Genomic DNA, 26,660 nt, shown 5'->3' on the forward strand with positions numbered 1-26,660 from the left:
AAGTGTATTCATTTCAAAAATAGCTTTAGTAAGAAACGCACAACTGTTTCTCTGTAAAGAAAAGCCATTTTTTGCGACATGTCAAAGTATTTTTGGAAGAGAGATAAGTGTTCCTTTCTCTGTAGAAGCTTTACTTTGAAAGATAATCACATTTATTTCAAAGTGTATTCATTTCATGAAAAGCTTTAGGAAGAAACACACATGTGTTTCCCTGTAAAGAGAAGCAGTTGTTTGCGACGTGTCAAATTATTGTTAGAAGTGATATCAATGTTCCTTTTCTCCGTAGAAGCTTTACTTTGAAAGAAAGTCACATTCTTTGGAAAGTGTATTCATTTTATAAATAGCTTTAGTAAGAAACACACGTCTTTCTGTGTAAAGAAAAGTTGTTTGCGACATGTCAAATTACTGTTAGAAGTGAGATCAGTGTTCCTTTTCTCTGTAGAAGCTATGCTTTGAAATATAATCACGTTCTTTTGAAAGTGTATTCATTTCTTGAAAAGCTTTACTAAGAAACCCACGTGTATCTTGTTAAAGAGAAGCAATTGTTTGCGACATGTCAAAGTATTGTTTGAAGTGAGATCAGTATTCCTTTTCTCTGTAGAAGCTTTATTTGAAAGATAATCACATTCTTTTGAAAGTGTATTCATTTCTTGAAATGCTTTAGTAAGAAACGCACATGTCTTTTTCTGTAAAGCAAAGCAGTTCTTTGTGACATGTCAAAGGCTTGTTAGAAGTGAGATCCGTGTTCCTTTTCTCTGTAGAATCTTTGCTTTTAAATATAATCACGTTCTTTTTAAAGTGTATTCATTTTAGGAAAAGCTTTATTAAGAAATGCACATGTGCTTCTCCTTATAGAGAAGCAGATTTTTCCGACATATCTATTACTGTTTGAAGTGAGATCAGTTTTCCTTTTCTCTGTAGAAGCTTTACTTTGGAAGATAATCACATTGTTTTGAAAGAGTTCATTTCAAAAATAGCTTTAGTAAGAAACGCAAAAGTGTTTCTTTGTAAAGAAAAGCAGTTGTTTGCAACATGGCAAATTACTGTTAGAAGTGAGATCAGTGTTACTTTTCTCTGTAGAAGCTTTGCTTTGAAATATAATCATGTTCTTTTGAAAGTGTATTCATCTCTTGAAAAGCTTTATTAAGAAACACATGTGTTTCTTGGTAAAGAGAAGCAGTTTTTGCTACATGTCAAAGTCTTTTTAGAAGTGAGATCAGTGTTCCTTTTCTCTATAGAAGCTTTACTTTGGAAGATAATCACGTTTTTTTGAAAGTGCATTTATTTCATGAAATACTTTTGTAAGAAACACACATGTGTTTCTCTGTAAGGAGAAGCAGTTGTTTTCGACATGTCAAAGTATTGTTAGAAGTGAGATCAGTAGTCATTTTCTGTGTGCAAGCTTTAATTTGAAATATAATCACGTTCTTTTGAAAGTGTATTTATTTCTTTAAATGCTTTAGTAATAACACACATGTGTTTCTTGGTAAGGAAAGGCAGTTGTTTCTGACATGTCAAAGCCTTGTTAGAAGTGAGATCAGTATTCATTTCTCTTTAGAAACTTTACTTTGAAAGATAATCACATTCTTTGAAAGTGTATTCATTTCATAAATAACTTAAGTAAGAAACGCACAACTGTTCCTTGTAAAGAGAAGCCATTGTTTACGACATGTCAAAGTATTGTTAGAAGTGAGATCAGTGTTCCTTTTCTCTGTAGAATCTTTGTTTTGAAATATAAACATGTTCTTTTGAAAGTGTATTCATATCTTGAAAAGCTTTAGTAAGAAACGCACATGTGTTTCTCTGTAAAGAGAAGCAGATGTTTGCGACATGTCAAATTACTGTTAGAAGTGAGATTAGTTTTCCTTTTCTCTGCAGAAGTTTTACTTTGAAAGATAATAACGTTCTTTTGAATGTGTATTTATTTCATGAAATGCTTTTGTAAGAAAAGCACATGTGTTTTTCTGTAAAGAGAAGCAGTTCTTTGGAACATGTTAAAGTATTGGTAGAAGTGAGATCCGTATTCCTTTTCTCTGTACAAGCTTTACTTTGAAAGATATTCACATTCTTTTGAAAGTGTATTCATTTCTTGAAAAGCTTTAGCATGAAACACACATGTGTATCTTGGTAAGGAGAAGCAGTTGTTTACGACATTCAAAGTATTGTTTGAAGTGAAATCAGTATTCCTTTTCTCTGTAGCAGGTTTACTTTGAAAGAAAATCACATTCTTTTGAAAGGGTGTTCATTTCATAAATAGCTTTAGTAAGAAACGCACATGTGTTTCTCTAAAGAGAGGCCATTTTTTGCGACATGTCAAAGTATTGTTAGAAGAGAGATCAGTGTTCCTTTCTGTGTAGAAGCTTTACTTTGAAAGATAATCACATTCCTTTGAAAGTGTATTCATTTCAGGATTAGCTTTAGTAAGAAACACACGTGTTACTTGGTAAAGAGATTCAATTGTTTCCTAAATGTCAAAGTCTTGTTAGAAGTGAGATCAGTGTTCCATCCTCTGTAGAAGCTTTGCTTTGAATGATAATCACGTTCTTTTGAATGTGTATTCATTTCTTAAAAAGTTTTAGTATGAAACACACATGAGTTTCTCTGTAAAGAAGCAGACGTTTGCAACTGTCAAATATCTATTAGAAGTGAGATCAGTTTTCCTTTTCTCTGTCAAAGCTTTATTTTGAAAGATAATCACGTTTTTTGAAAGTGTATTAGTTTCATATATAACTTTAGTAAGAAACGCACAGTTGTTTCTCTGTAAAGAAAGGCCGTATTATGCATCATGTCAAAGTATTTTTAGAAGAGAGATCAGTGTTCCTTTCTCTGTAAAAGCTTTACTTTGAAAGATAATCACATTCTTTTCAAAGTGTATTCATTTCATGAAAAGCATTAGGAAGAAACGCATATGTGTTTCTCTGTAAAGAGAAGCAGTTTTTTCCGACATGTCAAGTATTTTTAGAAGTGAGATCAGTGTTCCTTTTCTCTGTAGAAGCTTTGCTTTGAAGTATAATCATATTCTTTTGAAAGTGTATTCATTTCATGATAAGCTTTAGTAAGAAATGTACATGTGTTTCTCTGTAAAGAAAAGCACTTCTTTTCGACATGTCAAATTACTGTTAGAAGTGAGATCAGTGTTCATTTTCTCTGTGGAAGCTTTATTTTGAAATATAGTCACGTTCTTTTGAAAGTGTATTCATTTCTAGAAATGCTTTAGTAATAATGCTCATGTGTGTCTTGGTAAAGAGAAGCAGTTGTTTCTGACATGTCAAAGTCTTGTTAGAAGTGTGATCAGTATTCATTTCTCTGTAGAAGCTTTACTTTGAAAGATAATCACATTCTTTGAAAGTGTATTCATTTCATTAATAGCTTTAGTAAGAAACGCACAAGTGTTTCTCTGTAAAGAGAAGCTGTTGTTTGCGACATGTCAAAGTATTGTTAGAAGTGAGATCAGTGTTCCATTCTCTGTAGAAGCTTTGCTTTGAAATACAATTGGTTCTTTAAAAAGTGTATTCATTTCTTTAAAAACTTTAGTAAGAAACGCACATGTGTTTCTTGGTAATGAGAAGCAGTTGTTTGCGACATGTCAACGTCCTATTAGACCTGAGATCAGTGTTGCTTTTCTCTGTAGAAGCTTTAATTTGAAAGATAACCACATTCTTTGAAAGTGTATTTATTTCATAAATAGCTTTAGTAAGAAACGCACATGTGTTTCTCTGTAAAGAGAGGCCATTTTTTGCGACATGTCAAAGTATTGTTATTAGTGAGATCAGTGTTCCTTTTCTCTGTACAAGCTTTACATTGAAAGATAATCACGCTATTTTGAAACTGTATTCTTTCCTGAAAAGCTTTAGTTAAAACGCACTTGTGTTACTTGGTAAGGAGAAGCAGTTGTTTGCGACATGTCAAAGTGTTGTTTGAAGTGAGGTCAATATTCCTTTTCTAGGTACAAGATTTACTTTGAAAGATAATCACATTCTTTTGAAAGTGTATTCATTTCCTGAAAAGCTTTAGTAACTAACACACATGTGTTTCTTGATAAAGAGAAGCAGTTTTTTGCGACATGTCAACGTCTTGTTAGAAGTGATATCAGTGTTCCTTTTCTTTGTACAAGCTTTACTTTGAAGGATAATCACATTCTTTTGAAAGTGTATACATTTCTTGAACAGCTTTAGTTAGAAACACATGTGTTTCTTGGTAAAGAGAAGCAGTTGTTTGCGACATGTCAAAGTATTGTTAGAAGTGAGATCAGTTTACCTTTCTCTGTACAACTTTACTTTGAAAGATAATCATATTCTTCTGAAAGTGTATTCATTTCATTAATAGCTTTAGTAAGAAACGCACAAGTGTTTCTCTGTAAAGAGAAGCAGTTGTTTGCGACATGTCAAAGTATTGTTAGAAGTGAGATCAGTGTTCCATTCTCTGTAGAAACTCTGCTTTGAAATATAATCATGTTCTTTTAAAAGTGTATTCATTTCTTTAAAACTTTAGTAAGCAAAGCACATGTGTTACTTGGTTAGGAGAAGCAGTTGTTTGGGACATGTCAAAATATTGTTTGAAGTGAGATCAATATTCCTTTTCTCTGTACAAGCTTTAATTTGAAAGATAATCACGTTCTTTTGAAAGTGTATACATTTCTTGAAAATCTTTAGTAAGAAACATACATGTATTTCTCTCTAAAGAAAAGCAGTTGTTTGTGACATGTCAAATTACTGTTAAAAATGAGAACAGTTTTCTTTTCTCTCTACAAGCTTTACTTTGAAAGATAATCTCATTGTTTTGAAAGTGTATTCATTTCAAAAATAGCTTTAGTAAGAAACGCACAACTGTTTCTCTGTAAAGAAAAGCCATTTTTTGCGACATGTCAAAGTATTTTTGGAAGAGAGATAAGTGTTCCTTTCTCTGTAGAAGCTTTACTTTGAAAGATAATCACATTTATTTCAAAGTGTATTCATTTCATGAAAAGCTTTAGGAAGAAACACACATGTGTTTCCCTGTAAAGAGAAGCAGTTGTTTGCGACGTGTCAAATTATTGTTAGAAGTGATATCAATGTTCCTTTTCTCCGTAGAAGCTTTACTTTGAAAGAAAGTCACATTCTTTGGAAAGTGTATTCATTTTATAAATAGCTTTAGTAAGAAACACACGTCTTTCTGTGTAAAGAAAAGTTGTTTGCGACATGTCAAATTACTGTTAGAAGTGAGATCAGTGTTCCTTTTCTCTGTAGAAGCTATGCTTTGAAATATAATCACGTTCTTTTGAAAGTGTATTCATTTCTTGAAAAGCTTTACTAAGAAACCCACGTGTATCTTGTTAAAGAGAAGCAATTGTTTGCGACATGTCAAAGTATTGTTTGAAGTGAGATCAGTATTCCTTTTCTCTGTAGAAGCTTTATTTGAAAGATAATCACATTCTTTTGAAAGTGTATTCATTTCTTGAAATGCTTTAGTAAGAAACGCACATGTCTTTTTCTGTAAAGCAAAGCAGTTCTTTGTGACATGTCAAAGGCTTGTTAGAAGTGAGATCCGTGTTCCTTTTCTCTGTAGAATCTTTGCTTTTAAATATAATCACGTTCTTTTTAAAGTGTATTCATTTTAGGAAAAGCTTTATTAAGAAATGCACATGTGCTTCTCCTTATAGAGAAGCAGATTTTTCCGACATATCTATTACTGTTTGAAGTGAGATCAGTTTTCCTTTTCTCTGTAGAAGCTTTACTTTGGAAGATAATCACATTGTTTTGAAAGAGTTCATTTCAAAAATAGCTTTAGTAAGAAACGCAAAAGTGTTTCTTTGTAAAGAAAAGCAGTTGTTTGCAACATGGCAAATTACTGTTAGAAGTGAGATCAGTGTTACTTTTCTCTGTAGAAGCTTTGCTTTGAAATATAATCATGTTCTTTTGAAAGTGTATTCATCTCTTGAAAAGCTTTATTAAGAAACACATGTGTTTCTTGGTAAAGAGAAGCAGTTTTTGCTACATGTCAAAGTCTTTTTAGAAGTGAGATCAGTGTTCCTTTTCTCTATAGAAGCTTTACTTTGGAAGATAATCACGTTTTTTTGAAAGTGCATTTATTTCATGAAATACTTTTGTAAGAAACACACATGTGTTTCTCTGTAAGGAGAAGCAGTTGTTTTCGACATGTTAGAAGTGAGATCAGTAGTCATTTTCTGTGTGCAAGCTTTAATTTGAAATATAATCACGTTCTTTTGAAAGTGTATTTATTTCGTTAAATGCTTTAGTAATAACACACATGTGTTTCTTGGTAAGGAAAGGCAGTTGTTTCTGACATGTCAAAGCCTTGTTAGAAGTGAGATCAGTATTCATTTCTCTTTAGAAACTTTACTTTGAAAGATAATCACATTCTTTGAAAGTGTATTCATTTCATAAATAACTTAAGTAAGAAACGCACAACTGTTCCTTGTAAAGAGAAGCCATTGTTTACGACATGTCAAAGTATTGTTAGAAGTGAGATCAGTGTTCCTTTTCTCTGTAGAATCTTTGTTTTGAAATATAAACATGTTCTTTTGAAAGTGTATTCATATCTTGAAAAGCTTTAGTAAGAAACGCACATGTGTTTCTCTGTAAAGAGAAGCAGATGTTTGCGACATGTCAAATTACTGTTAGAAGTGAGATTAGTTTTCCTTTTCTCTGCAGAAGTTTTACTTTGAAAGATAATAACGTTCTTTTGAATGTGTATTTATTTCATGAAATGCTTTTGTAAGAAAAGCACATGTGTTTTTCTGTAAAGAGAAGCAGTTCTTTGGAACATGTTAAAGTATTGGTAGAAGTCAGATCCGTATTGCTTTTCTCTGTACAAGCTTTACTTTGAAAGATATTCAAATTCTTTTGAAAGTGTATTCATTTCTTGAAAAGCTTTAGCATGAAACACACATGTGTATCTTGGTAAGGAGAAGCAGTTGTTTACGACATTCAAAGTATTGTTTGAAGTGAAATCAGTATTCCTTTTCTCTGTAGCAGGTTTACTTTGAAAGAAAATCACATTCTTTTGAAAGGGTGTTCATTTCATAAATAGCTTTAGTAAGAAACGTACATGTGTTTCTCTGTAAAGAAAAGCACTTCTTTTCGACGTGTCAAATTACTGTTAGAAGTGAGATCAGTGTTCATTTTCTCTGTGGAAGCTTTATTTTGAAATATAGTCACGTTCTTTTGAAAGTGTATTCATTTCTAGAAATGCTTTAGTAATAATGCTCATGTGTGTCTTGGTAAAGAGAAGCAGTTGTTTCTGACATGTCAAAGTCTTGTTAGAAGTGTGATCAGTATTCATTTCTCTGTAGAAGCTTTACTTTGAAAGATAATCACATTCTTTGAAAGTGTATTCATTTCATTAATAGCTTTAGTAAGAAACGCACAAGTGTTTCTCTGTAAAGAGAAGCTGTTGTTTGCGACATGTCAAAGTATTGTTAGAAGTGAGATCAGTGTTCCATTCTCTGTAGAAGCTTTGCTTTGAAATACAATTGGTTCTTTAAAAAGTGTATTCATTTCTTTAAAAACTTTAGTAAGAAACGCACATGTGTTTCTTGGTAATGAGAAGCAGTTGTTTGCGACATGTCAACGTCCTATTAGACCTGAGATCAGTGTTGCTTTTCTCTGTAGAAGCTTTAATTTGAAAGATAACCACATTCTTTGAAAGTGTATTTATTTCATAAATAGCTTTAGTAAGAAACGCACATGTGTTTCTCTGTAAAGAGAGGCCATTTTTTGCGACATGTCAAAGTATTGTTATTAGTGAGATCAGTGTTCCTTTTCTCTGTACAAGCTTTACATTGAAAGATAATCACGCTATTTTGAAACTGTATTCTTTCCTGAAAAGCTTTAGTTAAAACGCACTTGTGTTACTTGGTAAGGAGAAGCAGTTGTTTGCGACATGTCAAAGTGTTGTTTGAAGTGAGGTCAATATTCCTTTTCTAGGTACAAGATTTACTTTGAAAGATAATCACATTCTTTTGAAAGTGTATTCATTTCCTGAAAAGCTTTAGTAACTAACAGACATGTGTTTCTTGATAAAGAGAAGCAGTTTTTTGCGACATGTCAACGTCTTGTTAGAAGTGATATCAGTGTTCCTTTTCTTTGTACAAGCTTTACTTTGAAGGATAATCACATTCTTTTGAAAGTGTATACATTTCTTGAACAGCTTTAGTTAGAAACACATGTGTTTCTTGGTAAAGAGAAGCAGTTGTTTGCGACATGTCAAAGTATTGTTAGAAGTGAGATCAGTTTACCTTTCTCTGTACAACTTTACTTTGAAAGATAATCATATTCTTCTGAAAGTGTATTCATTTCATTAATAGCTTTAGTAAGAAACGCACAAGTGTTTCTCTGTAAAGAGAAGCAGTTGTTTGCGACATGTCAAAGTATTGTTAGAAGTGAGATCAGTGTTCCATTCTCTGTAGAAACTCTGCTTTGAAATATAATCATGTTCTTTTAAAAGTGTATTCATTTCTTTAAAACTTTAGTAAGCAAAGCACATGTGTTACTTGGTTAGGAGAAGCAGTTGTTTGGGACATGTCAAAATATTGTTTGAAGTGAGATCAATATTCCTTTTCTCTGTACAAGCTTTAATTTGAAAGATAATCACGTTCTTTTGAAAGTGTATACATTTCTTGAAAATCTTTAGTAAGAAACATACATGTATTTCTCTCTAAAGAAAAGCAGTTGTTTGTGACATGTCAAATTACTGTTAAAAATGAGAACAGTTTTCTTTTCTCTCTACAAGCTTTACTTTGAAAGATAATCTCATTGTTTTGAAAGTGTATTCATTTCAAAAATAGCTTTAGTAAGAAACGCACAACTGTTTCTCTGTAAAGAAAAGCCATTTTTTTCGACATGTCAAAGTATTTTTGGAAGAGAGATAAGTGTTCCTTTCTCTGTAGAAGCTTTACTTTGAAAGATAATCACATTTATTTCAAAGTGTATTCATTTCATGAAAAGCTTTAGGAAGAAACACACATGTGTTTCCCTGTAAAGAGAAGCAGTTGTTTGCGACGTGTCAAATTATTGTTAGAAGTGATATCAATGTTCCTTTTCTCCGTAGAAGCTTTACTTTGAAAGAAAGTCACATTCTTTGGAAAGTGTATTCATTTTATAAATAGCTTTAGTAAGAAACACACGTCTTTCTGTGTAAAGAAAAGTTGTTTGCGACATGTCAAATTACTGTTAGAAGTGAGATCAGTGTTCCTTTTCTCTGTAGAAGCTATGCTTTGAAATATAATCACGTTCTTTTGAAAGTGTATTCATTTCTTGAAAAGCTTTACTAAGAAACCCACGTGTATCTTGTTAAAGAGAAGCAATTGTTTGCGACATGTCAAAGTATTGTTTGAAGTGAGATCAGTATTCCTTTTCTCTGTAGAAGCTTTATTTGAAAGATAATCACATTCTTTTGAAAGTGTATTCATTTCTTGAAATGCTTTAGTAAGAAACGCACATGTCTTTTTCTGTAAAGCAAAGCAGTTCTTTGTGACATGTCAAAGGCTTGTTAGAAGTGAGATCCGTGTTCCTTTTCTCTGTAGAATCTTTGCTTTTAAATATAATCACGTTCTTTTTAAAGTGTATTCATTTTAGGAAAAGCTTTATTAAGAAATGCACATGTGCTTCTCCTTATAGAGAAGCAGATTTTTCCGACATATCTATTACTGTTTGAAGTGAGATCAGTTTTCCTTTTCTCTGTAGAAGCTTTACTTTGGAAGATAATCACATTGTTTTGAAAGAGTTCATTTCAAAAATAGCTTTAGTAAGAAACGCAAAAGTGTTTCTTTGTAAAGAAAAGCAGTTGTTTGCAACATGGCAAATTACTGTTAGAAGTGAGATCAGTGTTACTTTTCTCTGTAGAAGCTTTGCTTTGAAATATAATCATGTTCTTTTGAAAGTGTATTCATCTCTTGAAAAGCTTTATTAAGAAACACATGTGTTTCTTGGTAAAGAGAAGCAGTTTTTGCTACATGTCAAAGTCTTTTTAGAAGTGAGATCAGTGTTCCTTTTCTCTATAGAAGCTTTACTTTGGAAGATAATCACGTTTTTTTGAAAGTGCATTTATTTCATGAAATACTTTTGTAAGAAACACACATGTGTTTCTCTGTAAGGAGAAGCAGTTGTTTTCGACATGTCAAAGTATTGTTAGAAGTGAGATCAGTAGTCATTTTCTGTGTGCAAGCTTTAATTTGAAATATAATCACGTTCTTTTGAAAGTGTATTTATTTCTTTAAATGCTTTAGTAATAACACACATGTGTTTCTTGGTAAGGAAAGGCAGTTGTTTCTGACATGTCAAAGCCTTGTTAGAAGTGAGATCAGTATTCATTTCTCTTTAGAAACTTTACTTTGAAAGATAATCACATTCTTTGAAAGTGTATTCATTTCATAAATAACTTAAGTAAGAAACGCACAACTGTTCCTTGTAAAGAGAAGCCATTGTTTACGACATGTCAAAGTATTGTTAGAAGTGAGATCAGTGTTCCTTTTCTCTGTAGAATCTTTGTTTTGAAATATAAACATGTTCTTTTGAAAGTGTATTCATATCTTGAAAAGCTTTAGTAAGAAACGCACATGTGTTTCTCTGTAAAGAGAAGCAGATGTTTGCGACATGTCAAATTACTGTTAGAAGTGAGATTAGTTTTCCTTTTCTCTGCAGAAGTTTTACTTTGAAAGATAATAACGTTCTTTTGAATGTGTATTTATTTCATGAAATGCTTTTGTAAGAAAAGCACATGTGTTTTTCTGTAAAGAGAAGCAGTTCTTTGGAACATGTTAAAGTATTGGTAGAAGTGAGATCCGTATTCCTTTTCTCTGTACAAGCTTTACTTTGAAAGATATTCACATTCTTTTGAAAGTGTATTCATTTCTTGAAAAGCTTTAGCATGAAACACACATGTGTATCTTGGTAAGGAGAAGCAGTTGTTTACGACATTCAAAGTATTGTTTGAAGTGAAATCAGTATTCCTTTTCTCTGTAGCAGGTTTACTTTGAAAGAAAATCACATTCTTTTGAAAGGGTGTTCATTTCATAAATAGCTTTAGTAAGAAACGCACATGTGTTTCTCTAAAGAGAGGCCATTTTTTGCGACATGTCAAAGTATTGTTAGAAGAGAGATCAGTGTTCCTTTCTGTGTAGAAGCTTTACTTTGAAAGATAATCACATTCCTTTGAAAGTGTATTCATTTCAGGATTAGCTTTAGTAAGAAACACACGTGTTACTTGGTAAAGAGATTCAATTGTTTCCTAAATGTCAAAGTCTTGTTAGAAGTGAGATCAGTGTTCCATCCTCTGTAGAAGCTTTGCTTTGAATGATAATCACGTTCTTTTGAATGTGTATTCATTTCTTAAAAAGTTTTAGTATGAAACACACATGAGTTTCTCTGTAAAGAAGCAGACGTTTGCAACTGTCAAATATCTATTAGAAGTGAGATCAGTTTTCCTTTTCTCTGTCAAAGCTTTATTTTGAAAGATAATCACGTTTTTTGAAAGTGTATTAGTTTCATATATAACTTTAGTAAGAAACGCACAGTTGTTTCTCTGTAAAGAAAGGCCGTATTATGCATCATGTCAAAGTATTTTTAGAAGAGAGATCAGTGTTCCTTTCTCTGTAAAAGCTTTACTTTGAAAGATAATCACATTCTTTTCAAAGTGTATTCATTTCATGAAAAGCATTAGGAAGAAACGCATATGTGTTTCTCTGTAAAGAGAAGCAGTTTTTCCGACATGTCAAGTATTTTTAGAAGTGAGATCAGTGTTCCTTTTCTCTGTAGAAGCTTTGTTTTGAAGTATAATCATATTCTTTTGAAAGTGTATTCATTTCATGATAAGCTTTAGTAAGAAATGTACATGTGTTTCTCTGTAAAGAAAAGCACTTCTTTTCGACATGTCAAATTACTGTTAGAAGTGAGATCAGTGTTCATTTTCTCTGTGGAAGCTTTATTTTGAAATATAGTCACGTTCTTTTGAAAGTGTATTCATTTCTAGAAATGCTTTAGTAATAATGCTCCTCTGTGTCTTGGTAAAGAGAAGCAGTTGTTTCTGACATGTCAAAGTCTTGTTAGAAGTGTGATCAGTATTCATTTCTCTGTAGAAGCTTTACTTTGAAAGATAATCACATTCTTTGAAAGTGTATTCATTTCATTAATAGCTTTAGTAAGAAACGCACAAGTGTTTCTCTGTAAAGAGAAGCTGTTGTTTGCGACATGTCAAAGTATTGTTAGAAGTGAGATCAGTGTTCCATTCTCTGTAGAAGCTTTGCTTTGAAATACAATTGGTTCTTTAAAAAGTGTATTCATTTCTTTAAAAACTTTAGTAAGAAACGCACATGTGTTTCTTGGTAATGAGAAGCAGTTGTTTGCGACATGTCAACGTCCTATTAGACCTGAGATCAGTGTTGCTTTTCTCTGTAGAAGCTTTAATTTGAAAGATAACCACATTCTTTGAAAGTGTATTTATTTCATAAATAGCTTTAGTAAGAAACGCACATGTGTTTCTCTGTAAAGAGAGGCCATTTTTTGCGACATGTCAAAGTATTGTTATTAGTGAGATCAGTGTTCCTTTTCTCTGTACAAGCTTTACATTGAAAGATAATCACGCTATTTTGAAACTGTATTCTTTCCTGAAAAGCTTTAGTTAAAACGCACTTGTGTTACTTGGTAAGGAGAAGCAGTTGTTTGCGACATGTCAAAGTGTTGTTTGAAGTGAGGTCAATATTCCTTTTCTAGGTACAAGATTTACTTTGAAAGATAATCACATTCTTTTGAAAGTGTATTCATTTCCTGAAAAGCTTTAGTAACTAACAGACATGTGTTTCTTGATAAAGAGAAGCAGTTTTTTGCGACATGTCAACGTCTTGTTAGAAGTGATATCAGTGTTCCTTTTCTTTGTACAAGCTTTACTTTGAAGGATAATCACATTCTTTTGAAAGTGTATACATTTCTTGAACAGCTTTAGTTAGAAACACATGTGTTTCTTGGTAAAGAGAAGCAGTTGTTTGCGACATGTCAAAGTATTGTTAGAAGTGAGATCAGTTTACCTTTCTCTGTACAACTTTACTTTGAAAGATAATCATATTCTTCTGAAAGTGTATTCATTTCATTAATAGCTTTAGTAAGAAACGCACAAGTGTTTCTCTGTAAAGAGAAGCAGTTGTTTGCGACATGTCAAAGTATTGTTAGAAGTGAGATCAGTGTTCCATTCTCTGTAGAAACTCTGCTTTGAAATATAATCATGTTCTTTTAAAAGTGTATTCATTTCTTTAAAACTTTAGTAAGCAAAGCACATGTGTTACTTGGTTAGGAGAAGCAGTTGTTTGGGACATGTCAAAATATTGTTTGAAGTGAGATCAATATTCCTTTTCTCTGTACAAGCTTTAATTTGAAAGATAATCACGTTCTTTTGAAAGTGTATACATTTCTTGAAAATCTTTAGTAAGAAACATACATGTATTTCTCTCTAAAGAAAAGCAGTTGTTTGTGACATGTCAAATTACTGTTAAAAATGAGAACAGTTTTCTTTTCTCTCTACAAGCTTTACTTTGAAAGATAATCTCATTGTTTTGAAAGTGTATTCATTTCAAAAATAGCTTTAGTAAGAAACGCACAACTGTTTCTCTGTAAAGAAAAGCCATTTTTTTCGACATGTCAAAGTATTTTTGGAAGAGAGATAAGTGTTCCTTTCTCTGTAGAAGCTTTACTTTGAAAGATAATCACATTTATTTCAAAGTGTATTCATTTCATGAAAAGCTTTAGGAAGAAACACACATGTGTTTCCCTGTAAAGAGAAGCAGTTGTTTGCGACGTGTCAAATTATTGTTAGAAGTGATATCAATGTTCCTTTTCTCCGTAGAAGCTTTACTTTGAAAGAAAGTCACATTCTTTGGAAAGTGTATTCATTTTATAAATAGCTTTAGTAAGAAACACACGTCTTTCTGTGTAAAGAAAAGTTGTTTGCGACATGTCAAATTACTGTTAGAAGTGAGATCAGTGTTCCTTTTCTCTGTAGAAGCTATGCTTTGAAATATAATCACGTTCTTTTGAAAGTGTATTCATTTCTTGAAAAGCTTTACTAAGAAACCCACGTGTATCTTGTTAAAGAGAAGCAATTGTTTGCGACATGTCAAAGTATTGTTTGAAGTGAGATCAGTATTCCTTTTCTCTGTAGAAGCTTTATTTGAAAGATAATCACATTCTTTTGAAAGTGTATTCATTTCTTGAAATGCTTTAGTAAGAAACGCACATGTCTTTTTCTGTAAAGCAAAGCAGTTCTTTGTGACATGTCAAAGGCTTGTTAGAAGTGAGATCCGTGTTCCTTTTCTCTGTAGAATCTTTGCTTTTAAATATAATCACGTTCTTTTTAAAGTGTATTCATTTTAGGAAAAGCTTTATTAAGAAATGCACATGTGCTTCTCCTTATAGAGAAGCAGATTTTTCCGACATATCTATTACTGTTTGAAGTGAGATCAGTTTTCCTTTTCTCTGTAGAAGCTTTACTTTGGAAGATAATCACATTGTTTTGAAAGAGTTCATTTCAAAAATAGCTTTAGTAAGAAACGCAAAAGTGTTTCTTTGTAAAGAAAAGCAGTTGTTTGCAACATGGCAAATTACTGTTAGAAGTGAGATCAGTGTTACTTTTCTCTGTAGAAGCTTTGCTTTGAAATATAATCATGTTCTTTTGAAAGTGTATTCATCTCTTGAAAAGCTTTATTAAGAAACACATGTGTTTCTTGGTAAAGAGAAGCAGTTTTTGCTACATGTCAAAGTCTTTTTAGAAGTGAGATCAGTGTTCCTTTTCTCTATAGAAGCTTTACTTTGGAAGATAATCACGTTTTTTTGAAAGTGCATTTATTTCATGAAATACTTTTGTAAGAAACACACATGTGTTTCTCTGTAAGGAGAAGCAGTTGTTTTCGACATGTCAAAGTATTGTTAGAAGTGAGATCAGTAGTCATTTTCTGTGTGCAAGCTTTAATTTGAAATATAATCACGTTCTTTTGAAAGTGTATTTATTTCTTTAAATGCTTTAGTAATAACACACATGTGTTTCTTGGTAAGGAAAGGCAGTTGTTTCTGACATGTCAAAGCCTTGTTAGAAGTGAGATCAGTATTCATTTCTCTTTAGAAACTTTACTTTGAAAGATAATCACATTCTTTGAAAGTGTATTCATTTCATAAATAACTTAAGTAAGAAACGCACAACTGTTCCTTGTAAAGAGAAGCCATTGTTTACGACATGTCAAAGTATTGTTAGAAGTGAGATCAGTGTTCCTTTTCTCTGTAGAATCTTTGTTTTGAAATATAAACATGTTCTTTTGAAAGTGTATTCATATCTTGAAAAGCTTTAGTAAGAAACGCACATGTGTTTCTCTGTAAAGAGAAGCAGATGTTTGCGACATGTCAAATTACTGTTAGAAGTGAGATTAGTTTTCCTTTTCTCTGCAGAAGTTTTACTTTGAAAGATAATAACGTTCTTTTGAATGTGTATTTATTTCATGAAATGCTTTTGTAAGAAAAGCACATGTGTTTTTCTGTAAAGAGAAGCAGTTCTTTGGAACATGTTAAAGTATTGGTAGAAGTGAGATCCGTATTCCTTTTCTCTGTACAAGCTTTACTTTGAAAGATATTCACATTCTTTTGAAAGTGTATTCATTTCTTGAAAAGCTTTAGCATGAAACACACATGTGTATCTTGGTAAGGAGAAGCAGTTGTTTACGACATTCAAAGTATTGTTTGAAGTGAAATCAGTATTCCTTTTCTCTGTAGCAGGTTTACTTTGAAAGAAAATCACATTCTTTTGAAAGGGTGTTCATTTCATAAATAGCTTTAGTAAGAAACGCACATGTGTTTCTCTAAAGAGAGGCCATTTTTTGCGACATGTCAAAGTATTGTTAGAAGAGAGATCAGTGTTCCTTTCTGTGTAGAAGCTTTACTTTGAAAGATAATCACATTCCTTTGAAAGTGTATTCATTTCAGGATTAGCTTTAGTAAGAAACACACGTGTTACTTGGTAAAGAGATTCAATTGTTTCCTAAATGTCAAAGTCTTGTTAGAAGTGAGATCAGTGTTCCATCCTCTGTAGAAGCTTTGCTTTGAATGATAATCACGTTCTTTTGAATGTGTATTCATTTCTTAAAAAGTTTTAGTATGAAACACACATGAGTTTCTCTGTAAAGAAGCAGACGTTTGCAACTGTCAAATATCTATTAGAAGTGAGATCAGTTTTCCTTTTCTCTGTCAAAGCTTTATTTTGAAAGATAATCACGTTTTTTGAAAGTGTATTAGTTTCATATATAACTTTAGTAAGAAACGCACAGTTGTTTCTCTGTAAAGAAAGGCCGTATTATGCATCATGTCAAAGTATTTTTAGAAGAGAGATCAGTGTTCCTTTCTCTGTAAAAGCTTTACTTTGAAAGATAATCACATTCTTTTCAAAGTGTATTCATTTCATGAAAAGCATTAGGAAGAAACGCATATGTGTTTCTCTGTAAAGAGAAGCAGTTTTTTCCGACATGTCAAGTATTTTTAGAAGTGAGATCAGTGTTCCTTTTCTCTGTAGAAGCTTTGCTTTGAAGTATAATCATATTCTTTTGAAAGTGTATTCATTTCATGATAAGCTTTAGTAAGAAATGTACATGTGTTTCTCTGTAAAGAAAAGCACTTCTTTTCGACATGTCAAATTACTGTTAGAAGTGAGATCAGTGTTCATTTTCTCTGTGGAAGCTTTATTTTGAAATATAGTCACGTTCTTTTGAAAGTGTATTCATTTCTAGAAATGCTTTAGTAATAATGCTCATGTGTGTCTTGGTAAAGAGAAGCAGTTGTTTCTGACATGTCAAAGTCTTGTTAGAAGTGTGATCAGTATTCATTTCTCTGTAGAAGCTTTACTTTGAAAGATAATCACATTCTTTGAAAGTGTATTCATTTCATTAATAGCTTTAGTAAGAAACGCACAAGTGTTTCTCTGTAAAGAGAAGCTGTTGTTTGCGACATGTCAAAGTATTGTTAGAAGTGAGATCAGTGTTCCATTCTCTGTAGAAGCTTTGCTTTGAAATACAATTGGTTCTTTAAAAAGTGTATTCATTTCTTTAAAAACTTTAGTAAGAAACGCACATGTGTTTCTTGGTAATGAGAAGCAGTTGTTTGCGACATGTCAACGTCCTATTAGACCTGAGATCAGTGTTGCTTTTCTCTGTAGAAGCTTTAATTTGAAAGATAACCACATTCTTTGAAAGTGTATTTATTTCATAAATAGCTTTAGTAAGAAACGCACATGTGTTTCTCTGTAAAGAGAGGCCATTTTTTGCGACATGTCAAAGTATTGTTATTAGTGAGATCAGTGTTCCTTTTCTCTGTACAAGCTTTACATTGAAAGATAATCACGCTATTTTGAAACTGTATTCTTTCCTGAAAAGCTTTAGTTAAAACGCACTTGTGTTACTTGGTAAGGAGAAGCAGTTGTTTGCGACATGTCAAAGTGTTGTTTGAAGTGAGGTCAATGTTCCTTTTCTAGGTACAAGATTTACTTTGAAAGATAATCACATTCTTTTGAAAGTGTATTCATTTCCTGAAAAGCTTTAGTAACTAACACACATGTGTTTCTTGATAAAGAGAAGCAGTTTTTTGCGACATGTCAACGTCTTGTTAGAAGTGATATCAGTGTTCCTTTTCTTTGTACAAGCTTTACTTTGAAGGATAATCACATTCTTTTGAAAGTGTATACATTTCTTGAACAGCTTTAGTTAGAAACACATGTGTTTCTTGGTAAAGAGAAGCAGTTGTTTGCGACATGTCAAAGTATTGTTAGAAGTGAGATCAGTTTACCTTTCTCTGTACAACTTTACTTTGAAAGATAATCATATTCTTCTGAAAGTGTATTCATTTCATTAATAGCTTTAGTAAGAAACGCACAAGTGTTTCTCTGTAAAGAGAAGCAGTTGTTTGCGACATGTCAAAGTATTGTTAGAAGTGAGATCAGTGTTCCATTCTCTGTAGAAACTCTGCTTTGAAATATAATCATGTTCTTTTAAAAGTGTATTCATTTCTTTAAAACTTTAGTAAGCAAAGCACATGTGTTACTTGGTTAGGAGAAGCAGTTGTTTGGGACATGTCAAAATATTGTTTGAAGTGAGATCAATATTCCTTTTCTCTGTACAAGCTTTAATTTGAAAGATAATCACGTTCTTTTGAAAGTGTATACATTTCTTGAAAATCTTTAGTAAGAAACATACATGTATTTCTCTCTAAAGAAAAGCAGTTGTTTGTGACATGTCAAATTACTGTTAAAAATGAGAACAGTTTTCTTTTCTCTCTACAAGCTTTACTTTGAAAGATAATCTCATTGTTTTGAAAGTGTATTCATTTCAAAAATAGCTTTAGTAAGAAACGCACAACTGTTTCTCTGTAAAGAAAAGCCATTTTTTTCGACATGTCAAAGTATTTTTGGAAGAGAGATAAGTGTTCCTTTCTCTGTAGAAGCTTTACTTTGAAAGATAATCACATTTATTTCAAAGTGTATTCATTTCATGAAAAGCTTTAGGAAGAAACACACATGTGTTTCCCTGTAAAGAGAAGCAGTTGTTTGCGACGTGTCAAATTATTGTTAGAAGTGATATCAATGTTCCTTTTCTCCGTAGAAGCTTTACTTTGAAAGAAAGTCACATTCTTTGGAAAGTGTATTCATTTTATAAATAGCTTTAGTAAGAAACACACGTCTTTCTGTGTAAAGAAAAGTTGTTTGCGACATGTCAAATTACTGTTAGAAGTGAGATCAGTGTTCCTTTTCTCTGTAGAAGCTATGCTTTGAAATATAATCACGTTCTTTTGAAAGTGTATTCATTTCTTGAAAAGCTTTACTAAGAAACCCACGTGTATCTTGTTAAAGAGAAGCAATTGTTTGCGACATGTCAAAGTATTGTTTGAAGTGAGATCAGTATTCCTTTTCTCTGTAGAAGCTTTATTTGAAAGATAATCACATTCTTTTGAAAGTGTATTCATTTCTTGAAATGCTTTAGTAAGAAACGCACATGTCTTTTTCTGTAAAGCAAAGCAGTTCTTTGTGACATGTCAAAGGCTTGTTAGAAGTGAGATCCGTGTTCCTTTTCTCTGTAGAATCTTTGCTTTTAAATATAATCACGTTCTTTTTAAAGTGTATTCATTTTAGGAAAAGCTTTATTAAGAAATGCACATGTGCTTCTCCTTATAGAGAAGCAGATTTTTCCGACATATCTATTACTGTTTGAAGTGAGATCAGTTTTCCTTTTCTCTGTAGAAGCTTTACTTTGGAAGATAATCACATTGTTTTGAAAGAGTTCATTTCAAAAATAGCTTTAGTAAGAAACGCAAAAGTGTTTCTTTGTAAAGAAAAGCAGTTGTTTGCAACATGGCAAATTACTGTTAGAAGTGAGATCAGTGTTACTTTTCTCTGTAGAAGCTTTGCTTTGAAATATAATCATGTTCTTTTGAAAGTGTATTCATCTCTTGAAAAGCTTTATTAAGAAACACATGTGTTTCTTGGTAAAGAGAAGCAGTTTTTGCTACATGTCAAAGTCTTTTTAGAAGTGAGATCAGTGTTCCTTTTCTCTATAGAAGCTTTACTTTGGAAGATAATCACGTTTTTTTGAAAGTGCATTTATTTCATGAAATACTTTTGTAAGAAACACACATGTGTTTCTCTGTAAGGAGAAGCAGTTGTTTTCGACATGTCAAAGTATTGTTAGAAGTGAGATCAGTAGTCATTTTCTGTGTGCAAGCTTTAATTTGAAATATAATCACGTTCTTTTGAAAGTGTATTTATTTCTTTAAATGCTTTAGTAATAACACACATGTGTTTCTTGGTAAGGAAAGGCAGTTGTTTCTGACATGTCAAAGCCTTGTTAGAAGTGAGATCAGTATTCATTTCTCTTTAGAAACTTTACTTTGAAAGATAATCACATTCTTTGAAAGTGTATTCATTTCATAAATAACTTAAGTAAGAAACGCACAACTGTTCCTTGTAAAGAGAAGCCATTGTTTACGACATGTCAAAGTATTGTTAGAAGTGAGATTAGTTTTCCTTTTCTCTGTAGAATCTTTGTTTTGAAATATAAACATGTTCTTTTGAATGTGTATTTATTTCATGAAATGCTTTTGTAAGAAAAGCACATGTGTTTTTCTGTAAAGAGAAGCAGTTCTTTGGAACATGTTAAAGTATTGGTAGAAGTGAGATCCGTATTCCTTTTCTCTGTACAAGCTTTACTTTGAAAGATATTCACATTCTTTTGAAAGTGTATTCATTTCTTGAAAAGCTTTAGCATGAAACACACATGTGTATCTTGGTAAGGAGAAGCAGTTGTTTACGACATTCAAAGTATTGTTTGAAGTGAAATCAGTATTCCTTTTCTCTGTAGCAGGTTTACTTTGAAAGAAAATCACATTCTTTTGAAAGGGTGTTCATTTCATAAATAGCTTTAGTAAGAAACGCACATGTGTTTCTCTAAAGAGAGGCCATTTTTTGCGACATGTCAAAGTATTGTTAGAAGAGAGATCAGTGTTCCTTTCTGTGTAGAAGCTTTACTTTGAAAGATAATCACATTCCTTTGAAAGTGTATTCATTTCAGGATTAGCTTTAGTAAGAAACACACGTGTTACTTGGTAAAGAGATTCAATTGTTTCCTAAATGTCAAAGTCTTGTTAGAAGTGAGATCAGTGTTCCATCCTCTGTAGAAGCTTTGCTTTGAATGATAATCACGTTCTTTTGAATGTGTATTCATTTCTTAAAAAGTTTTAGTATGAAACACACATGAGTTTCTCTGTAAAGAAGCAGACGTTTGCAACTGTCAAATATCTATTAGAAGTGAGATCAGTTTTCCTTTTCTCTGTCAAAGCTTTATTTTGAAAGATAATCACGTTTTTTGAAAGTGTATTAGTTTCATATATAACTTTAGTAAGAAACGCACAGTTGTTTCTCTGTAAAGAAAGGCCGTATTATGCATCATGTCAAAGTATTTTTAGAAGAGAGATCAGTGTTCCTTTCTCTGTAAAAGCTTTACTTTGAAAGATAATCACATTCTTTTCAAAGTGTATTCATTTCATGAAAAGCATTAGGAAGAAACGCATATGTGTTTCTCTGTAAAGAGAAGCAGTTTTTCCGACATGTCAAGTATTTTTAGAAGTGAGATCAGTGTTCCTTTTCTCTGTAGAAGCTTTGTTTTGAAGTATAATCATATTCTTTTGAAAGTGTATTCATTTCATGATAAGCTTTAGTAAGAAATGTACATGTGTTTCTCTGTAAAGAAAAGCACTTCTTTTCGACATGTCAAATTACTGTTAGAAGTGAGATCAGTGTTCATTTTCTCTGTGGAAGCTTTATTTTGAAATATAGTCACGTTCTTTTGAAAGTGTATTCATTTCTAGAAATGCTTTAGTAATAATGCTCCTCTGTGTCTTGGTAAAGAGAAGCAGTTGTTTCTGACATGTCAAAGTCTTGTTAGAAGTGTGATCAGTATTCATTTCTCTGTAGAAGCTTTACTTTGAAAGATAATCACATTCTTTGAAAGTGTATTCATTTCATTAATAGCTTTAGTAAGAAACGCACAAGTGTTTCTCTGTAAAGAGAAGCTGTTGTTTGCGACATGTCAAAGTATTGTTAGAAGTGAGATCAGTGTTCCATTCTCTGTAGAAGCTTTGCTTTGAAATACAATTGGTTCTTTAAAAAGTGTATTCATTTCTTTAAAAACTTTAGTAAGAAACGCACATGTGTTTCTTGGTAATGAGAAGCAGTTGTTTGCGACATGTCAACGTCCTATTAGACCTGAGATCAGTGTTGCTTTTCTCTGTAGAAGCTTTAATTTGAAAGATAACCACATTCTTTGAAAGTGTATTTATTTCATAAATAGCTTTAGTAAGAAACGCACATGTGTTTCTCTGTAAAGAGAGGCCATTTTTTGCGACATGTCAAAGTATTGTTATTAGTGAGATCAGTGTTCCTTTTCTCTGTACAAGCTTTACATTGAAAGATAATCACGCTATTTTGAAACTGTATTCTTTCCTGAAAAGCTTTAGTTAAAACGCACTTGTGTTACTTGGTAAGGAGAAGCAGTTGTTTGCGACATGTCAAAGTGTTGTTTGAAGTGAGGTCAATATTCCTTTTCTAGGTACAAGATTTACTTTGAAAGATAATCACATTCTTTTGAAAGTGTATTCATTTCCTGAAAAGCTTTAGTAACTAACAGACATGTGTTTCTTGATAAAGAGAAGCAGTTTTTTGCGACATGTCAACGTCTTGTTAGAAGTGATATCAGTGTTCCTTTTCTTTGTACAAGCTTTACTTTGAAGGATAATCACATTCTTTTGAAAGTGTATACATTTCTTGAACAGCTTTAGTTAGAAACACATGTGTTTCTTGGTAAAGAGAAGCAGTTGTTTGCGACATGTCAAAGTATTGTTAGAAGTGAGATCAGTTTACCTTTCTCTGTACAACTTTACTTTGAAAGATAATCATATTCTTCTGAAAGTGTATTCATTTCATTAATAGCTTTAGTAAGAAACGCACAAGTGTTTCTCTGTAAAGAGAAGCAGTTGTTTGCGACATGTCAAAGTATTGTTAGAAGTGAGATCAGTGTTCCATTCTCTGTAGAAACTCTGCTTTGAAATATAATCATGTTCTTTTAAAAGTGTATTCATTTCTTTAAAACTTTAGTAAGCAAAGCACATGTGTTACTTGGTTAGGAGAAGCAGTTGTTTGGGACATGTCAAAATATTGTTTGAAGTGAGATCAATATTCCTTTTCTCTGTACAAGCTTTAATTTGAAAGATAATCACGTTCTTTTGAAAGTGTATACATTTCTTGAAAATCTTTAGTAAGAAACATACATGTATTTCTCTCTAAAGAAAAGCAGTTGTTTGTGACATGTCAAATTACTGTTAAAAATGAGAACAGTTTTCTTTTCTCTCTACAAGCTTTACTTTGAAAGATAATCTCATTGTTTTGAAAGTGTATTCATTTCAAAAATAGCTTTAGTAAGAAACGCACAACTGTTTCTCTGTAAAGAAAAGCCATTTTTTGCGACATGTCAAAGTATTTTTGGAAGAGAGATAAGTGTTCCTTTCTCTGTAGAAGCTTTACTTTGAAAGATAATCACATTTATTTCAAAGTGTATTCATTTCATGAAAAGCTTTAGGAAGAAACACACATGTGTTTCCCTGTAAAGAGAAGCAGTTGTTTGCGACGTGTCAAATTATTGTTAGAAGTGATATCAATGTTCCTTTTCTCCGTAGAAGCTTTACTTTGAAAGAAAGTCACATTCTTTGGAAAGTGTATTCATTTTATAAATAGCTTTAGTAAGAAACACACGTCTTTCTGTGTAAAGAAAAGTTGTTTGCGACATGTCAAATTACTGTTAGAAGTGAGATCAGTGTTCCTTTTCTCTGTAGAAGCTATGCTTTGAAATATAATCACGTTCTTTTGAAAGTGTATTCATTTCTTGAAAAGCTTTACTAAGAAACCCACGTGTATCTTGTTAAAGAGAAGCAATTGTTTGCGACATGTCAAAGTATTGTTTGAAGTGAGATCAGTATTCCTTTTCTCTGTAGAAGCTTTATTTGAAAGATAATCACATTCTTTTGAAAGTGTATTCATTTCTTGAAATGCTTTAGTAAGAAACGCACATGTCTTTTTCTGTAAAGCAAAGCAGTTCTTTGTGACATGTCAAAGGCTTGTTAGAAGTGAGATCCGTGTTCCTTTTCTCTGTAGAATCTTTGCTTTTAAATATAATCACGTTCTTTTTAAAGTGTATTCATTTTAGGAAAAGCTTTATTAAGAAATGCACATGTGCTTCTCCTTATAGAGAAGCAGATTTTTCCGACATATCTATTACTGTTTGAAGTGAGATCAGTTTTCCTTTTCTCTGTAGAAGCTTTACTTTGGAAGATAATCACATTGTTTTGAAAGAGTTCATTTCAAAAATAGCTTTAGTAAGAAATGCAAAAGTGTTTCTTTGTAAAGAAAAGCAGTTGTTTGCAACATGGCAAATTACTGTTAGAAGTGAGATCAGTGTTACTTTTCTCTGTAGAAGCTTTGCTTTGAAATATAATCATGTTCTTTTGAAAGTGTATTCATCTCTTGAAAAGCTTTATTAAGAAACACATGTGTTTCTTGGTAAAGAGAAGCAGTTTTTGCTACATGTCAAAGTCTTTTTAGAAGTGAGATCAGTGTTCCTTTTCTCTATAGAAGCTTTACTTTGGAAGATAATCACGTTTTTTTGAAAGTGCATTTATTTCATGAAATACTTTTGTAAGAAACACACATGTGTTTCTCTGTAAGGAGAAGCAGTTGTTTTCGACATGTCAAAGTATTGTTAGAAGTGAGATCAGTAGTCATTTTCTGTGTGCAAGCTTTAATTTGAAATATAATCACGTTCTTTTGAAAGTGTATTTATTTCTTTAAATGCTTTAGTAATAACACACATGTGTTTCTTGGTAAGGAAAGGCAGTTGTTTCTGACATGTCAAAGCCTTGTTAGAAGTGAGATCAGTATTCATTTCTCTTTAGAAACTTTACTTTGAAAGATAATCACATTCTTTGAAAGTGTATTCATTTCATAAATAACTTAAGTAAGAAACGCACAACTGTTCCTTGTAAAGAGAAGCCATTGTTTACGACATGTCAAAGTATTGTTAGAAGTGAGATCAGTGTTCCTTTTCTCTGTAGAATCTTTGTTTTGAAATATAAACATGTTCTTTTGAAAGTGTATTCATATCTTGAAAAGCTTTAGTAAGAAACGCACATGTGTTTCTCTGTAAAGAGAAGCAGATGTTTGCGACATGTCAAATTACTGTTAGAAGTGAGATTAGTTTTCCTTTTCTCTGCAGAAGTTTTACTTTGAAAGATAATAACGTTCTTTTGAATGTGTATTTATTTCATGAAATGCTTTTGTAAGAAAAGCACATGTGTTTTTCTGTAAAGAGAAGCAGTTCTTTGGAACATGTTAAAGTATTGGTAGAAGTGAGATCCGTATTCCTTTTCTCTGTACAAGCTTTACTTTGAAAGATATTCACATTCTTTTGAAAGTGTATTCATTTCTTGAAAAGCTTTAGCATGAAACACACATGTGTATCTTGGTAAGGAGAAGCAGTTGTTTACGACATTCAAAGTATTGTTTGAAGTGAAATCAGTATTCCTTTTCTCTGTAGCAGGTTTACTTTGAAAGAAAATCACATTCTTTTGAAAGGGTGTTCATTTCATAAATAGCTTTAGTAAGAAACGCACATGTGTTTCTCTAAAGAGAGGCCATTTTTTGCGACATGTCAAAGTATTGTTAGAAGAGAGATCAGTGTTCCTTTCTGTGTAGAAGCTTTACTTTGAAAGATAATCACATTCCTTTGAAAGTGTATTCATTTCAGGATTAGCTTTAGTAAGAAACACACGTGTTACTTGGTAAAGAGATTCAATTGTTTCCTAAATGTCAAAGTCTTGTTAGAAGTGAGATCAGTGTTCCATCCTCTGTAGAAGCTTTGCTTTGAATGATAATCACGTTCTTTTGAATGTGTATTCATTTCTTAAAAAGTTTTAGTATGAAACACACATGAGTTTCTCTGTAAAGAAGCAGACGTTTGCAACTGTCAAATATCTATTAGAAGTGAGATCAGTTTTCCTTTTCTCTGTCAAAGCTTTATTTTGAAAGATAATCACGTTTTTTGAAAGTGTATTAGTTTCATATATAACTTTAGTAAGAAACGCACAGTTGTTTCTCTGTAAAGAAAGGCCGTATTATGCATCATGTCAAAGTATTTTTAGAAGAGAGATCAGTGTTCCTTTCTCTGTAAAAGCTTTACTTTGAAAGATAATCACATTCTTTTCAAAGTGTATTCATTTCATGAAAAGCATTAGGAAGAAACGCATATGTGTTTCTCTGTAAAGAGAAGCAGTTTTTTCCGACATGTCAAGTATTTTTAGAAGTGAGATCAGTGTTCCTTTTCTCTGTAGAAGCTTTGCTTTGAAGTATAATCATATTCTTTTGAAAGTGTATTCATTTCATGATAAGCTTTAGTAAGAAATGTACATGTGTTTCTCTGTAAAGAAAAGCACTTCTTTTCGACATGTCAAATTACTGTTAGAAGTGAGATCAGTGTTCATTTTCTCTGTGGAAGCTTTATTTTGAAATATAGTCACGTTCTTTTGAAAGTGTATTCATTTCTAGAAATGCTTTAGTAATAATGCTCATGTGTGTCTTGGTAAAGAGAAGCAGTTGTTTCTGACATGTCAAAGTCTTGTTAGAAGTGTGATCAGTATTCATTTCTCTGTAGAAGCTTTACTTTGAAAGATAATCACATTCTTTGAAAGTGTATTCATTTCATTAATAGCTTTAGTAAGAAACGCACAAGTGTTTCTCTGTAAAGAGAAGCTGTTGTTTGCGACATGTCAAAGTATTGTTAGAAGTGAGATCAGTGTTCCATTCTCTGTAGAAGCTTTGCTTTGAAATACAATTGGTTCTTTAAAAAGTGTATTCATTTCTTTAAAAACTTTAGTAAGAAACGCACATGTGTTTCTTGGTAATGAGAAGCAGTTGTTTGCGACATGTCAACGTCCTATTAGACCTGAGATCAGTGTTGCTTTTCTCTGTAGAAGCTTTAATTTGAAAGATAACCACATTCTTTGAAAGTGTATTTATTTCATAAATAGCTTTAGTAAGAAACGCACATGTGT

Source organism: Chionomys nivalis, chromosome 4 (assembly GCF_950005125.1).
Source record: "Chionomys nivalis chromosome 4, mChiNiv1.1, whole genome shotgun sequence".
NCBI lineage: Eukaryota > Metazoa > Chordata > Mammalia > Rodentia > Cricetidae > Chionomys > Chionomys nivalis.